Consider the following 4561-nt stretch of genomic DNA (forward strand, 5'->3'; position numbering starts at 1 on the left):
ATCATTTACCATTGAACCACCAGCTCGTGGTTTTAATTAATATTAGGCTTTGAATGATTTTTAATGATCATTTGCTAATTTGTGGGTGGTTTAGAACTAGTTTGAAAAATGTGTTTAAATGATTGAAAACGCTTTTTGAAAGAATGTTTTTGGATTCTAAAAGCATTTAAGTGTTTCCTTTAAGAAGCACTTGTTATGTGTTGCTTACAAGAAACACTTCTAGTGTTTTTTCAAAATTAACTTGTATTTTACTAAGGATTGATTTAAAAAAAAAAAAAACTTTCAGTTATTTAAAAGCACTCCTCAAACTAATTCTTATTCTCTTGTTCCATTTCCATGGGTTAGGTTAAGCGGATTTAATCACTAATTTCAATCTGCCCAAACAAACCGATCAAATTCGATTGAATTTTGTAAATAACGAGTTAGAAAAAAAAAATCGAATCTAATTTTACTCGGTTGTTAATTTGGTGTAGCGGATTAGATCAATAAATTTCGAATCCCGATATGATTGGATCAAATGACGGATCCAACTGAGCCAATTCAATCAGTTTTATGGTCCAAGATGTTACTTGCTAGCCCAGCAAACAACCCCCCTTAGGCCATCTCCAACCGAAAGGTCCAGAGGGCCAGAGGGCCGAAAATAGCCCGAAAATCGTCTCTAACCGAGGGCTAGGCCAGAGGGCTCTGGAATCTGGGAAGGCCCCACAGAATCGGAGAGGGCTGGAGGGCTGGCTGCATGTAGCCAGCTAGCCAGCCAGCCCGAGGCTGGCTATTTTTTTTTTTTAATGTTTTGTTATTTCTATTGGTTATAACCAACATGATTTCTTAAGAAAAAATTCAAATGCAACGGCTAGTAGCCGTTGTATTTGTTTTGTTTTGTATTTTTTTTTACAGTTTTATTATTATTTTTTATTTACAAAATTTTTCATATAACTTCTATTTTTTCCTATAACTTCAATTTCACAAAATTTATTTCATATTTTTTTTAAATTCCATTTTTTTTCCTATAACTTCTATTTCACAAAATTTGTTTCATATATTTTTTTTAAATTCTATTTTTTTCCTATAACTTCCTAAGCTATTATACAACATTAAATTAAATTGTAGTTTTAGTTTTGAATTTAAGTTGTATTTTTTTTCCTATAACTTCTATTTCACTTAGCCGTTGGATTTGAATTTAAGTTGTAGTTTTTAAATAATAAATTATGTTTGGCCCTATGGCCCTTTGACCCTCGGTTGGAGACGGTTTTTTGTGAAAGAGCTAAAACGACCCATCTGGCCCTCTGACCCTCAGTTGGAGACGGAGGCAAATATGACCCTATACTGTTCATTAAAATATTAATATCTTGGAGAATCTTGGAGGGTTAAAGGGCTAAAACGAATCTTCTGACCAGCTATCGGTTGGAGATGACCTTATGTCCAAGGAGATTTCTCAGTTCTTAATCTTAGACAACATCCTGCGCTGCTGTTCGTGGTGATGTGACTTATGCCAATATTAGTGAGAATCTTTTTCAGGCCCAGCCGTTCATCTCGAACCAATGTCCTTGGAAGGCTTTTATTAAAGAAAGGGAGGGTACCAATGGAAACCGATGCTATTAAGAATGATCTGGCGTTTTTATGGAGGATTCCAAATTCTTGGTAATTGATTCCGTTGGGGAGGGTCCTAAGGGATATTTTGATCTTCATTTCTCCAAAGAAGAAGACATGGACAACCCAAAACCCCAATTCAATCATAAAAGAAAACAAAATCCAAAGTTCAACCTTTGGAGAAAATGAGAGAGAGAGATAGGGACCATCGCATTTTGAGCTTTTCACCAATGATTTGGTTTTGGAGCCGATCTTAGAAGTGGAGGTCCCAATTGAGGGGCTGAGATGTTGAGGAAGGATAGCGGAGAAATTGGAGAGCAGAGGAGGAAGCTGATCAAGACTGAGAGTGAGAGTTGTCTTCATGTGGAGGAGGTTGAAATTTTTATGTGGGTTTGGAACAAAATGAAGGTTGTGTGTGAGAGTATAAAAGAGGAAGAGAGAGGGATCATGTTGCACGCCATGGTTGGCTGTGCTTGGGTTGGGATGTTATGGGTTGGGTTTCTGTAGTTTTGGATTATTGTCTATACTATAGAAAGGACAGAGATGGCGGTAAAAGACAACTGAGCCTTTTGTTTTTTTGGTTTTTTTTTTATTTTAAGAAAACTTTATTTTAAGGGTGTATTAGTATTTTCATATCAACTTGTGGTTATAATTATTAAAAATTTAAAATGGTGGTTAGAATTCTATTTAGGGTCCGAAATTTGGTTATTTTTCCAAATTTCCCCTTGTTCTTTTTAAGTTATCTTAATGGCAACCGGATTTCAACCTAGTGACATCCTTTTTCAAACTCAGTGCGCATATATTGATTCAAATTTATGGGTTAAGCCAAGAAGATTGGCACCCTCCTATTCGTATGGAAATTGCTTGGGGTATGGGTACTCAATCATGCTAAAAAGGAAAACTTATTTGGATATTATCCTAGAATTCCAGTGGATGTGGATCTTTCTACAGATTTACCTACGTGTATTGGCTAACAAAGAAAGGTTAAGGATAAACAAAGGTTCTTAAAGCAATAGTAAGTAAAGTAATGAAATTGACACTTAGAATTCACTTTTGAATGCATCAAATAACTTGAAACACTAAAGGGATTTCGTACATACTTAAACCATAGTCCCCTAGTTAATACTTTTCATAGGGATCCTCTCCTATTACTAGTTAATACTAGTGATGATGCTTTTACTCTTGTGCTTAGTAAATCACAACAAAAGAAACTTGAAAAGAAGTAGAAAGTATGCTAATTTTTTCTCTCCCCTGTGAGAGTCCTCCGGTGTGAGTGTTTCCTTCTCCCTTTGTGGGAGTTTCAAGTCGTTCTCTCCCTTTGGCTGCTTTGAAGGTTGGTTAGATCCTCGCTCCGTTTTTGGGGCCCGCAAAGTCTTATTTGATCTGGATTTGGCTTTTTTTCTCTGGTGGTGAGATTTCTAGGGCTTTCAATTTCCTCACCTTCCAGTATGGGAGGAGGACGGGGCATTTATTGTGGGAAACAAATCCGAATAGTTAATGACATTAAAAGCAGGCCACCTACTCTAAGATCCGGTGAAAATCGGCAACATCCTTCTCCTGCAGGGTCAAACAGGTACTCAGCTCTAAACTTCCTTTTTGTAGTTGGTTTCCTATTTACACAAAGGGGAACTCTGAAGAAGCAGGATCTGTGTGTGGAACACGGGTGCACCCAACATCAAGCTGGTCCAATTAAGTCTACAAAGTACACAATCACCAGATCTACTCGCAAGAAACAGGGAGCACGTGGGAGCAGAAAACATATGGCGAATCCAGAGGTGGAGGAACTGGTGGTTCATCTCGAAAAATCAATGGATCTAACAACAATGGAACGGGGGGTGAAACTGGTGGGGGCTGCGCTTACCTCTAAATCTCTGAATAAGTGGGGGGTCCGGAATATACTGCGGTCGTCCTGGAAGGATATGGGTGAGGTGGAAGTCAAATGGGTCCAGGATAACACCTTTATCATAATAGTGCAGGATGAAAGCACGGCAGTCAACATTTTGAGGCAATCGCCGTGGGCTGTCATGAAACAGAATTTCTCTGTAAAAAGGTGGCCACCAGATCTAGCGCTTGAGGAAATCCAAATGACTTTGGTACCTTTCTGGGTGCAACTTCGAGGGGTACCACTCTCTCTCAGTACAGAAACAAATGTGAGACGTTTGGCAAAAGAGATTGGAGATTTGGTGGAATTAGATGATCCTGCAAAAACTCGGGGTTTTCTCCGCGTGAGGGTGGAAGTTAATACAAAGAATCCTCTTGCTCGGGGCTGCTGGATTCCAAGGGGCAACAATATGGACTCCTGGATTGAATTTCGATACGAGAGGCTTCAGGATTTCTGCTATCGGTGCGGCAGGATATGGCATGCCAATAATGAATGTTCTTTTGCTATCGGGAATGGTGCAGTTGCTGGGTATGGCGAATGGATGAAAACTAATCCTGTTCGTGATGCAGTTGAAATCGCAAGACCTCTCGCCATTAATGCAGGCGAAAGAAGACTGGCTGGAGCCATCAGGGGAGGCGACAGGACCTTATTGTAGCGGCGCGTTGAAACTACGGAGACACCTAGTCGTCTGGAAACTGATGGAACTTCAATGGGACCCGCACACCATACGAAGACACACAGTTCAAGTAAAGGGATGAAAAGATGGAATAGAGGGAGGAGTAGGACGGAGGGCCCGAAAACAAATTTTCAGCAATGGGTTGTGGATTTAGGAACTCCGCCTATGTCTTACATGGCCGGTCCCAAGCCCGGATAAAGGAGGAGGGGGAGGGCATCAGGTAGTCGACAGCCGGCACTCCATGATCACGTCGAATCTTTATGAAAATGAATCCAGAACAAAATCGCGCTAAAGCTAGGGCGTCACCCGTAAGTGGCGCGCTGTGTGGCCTGAGCACAGTGATAAGTGAGCAAGGGTCGCTGTATCTCCATCGGCACCCGGATGCAGTGTTAAATGAGCAAGGGGGCCATAGAAAC

Source organism: Malus domestica, chromosome 14, assembly GCF_042453785.1.
Source record: "Malus domestica chromosome 14, GDT2T_hap1".
Classification (NCBI taxonomy): domain Eukaryota; kingdom Viridiplantae; phylum Streptophyta; class Magnoliopsida; order Rosales; family Rosaceae; genus Malus; species Malus domestica.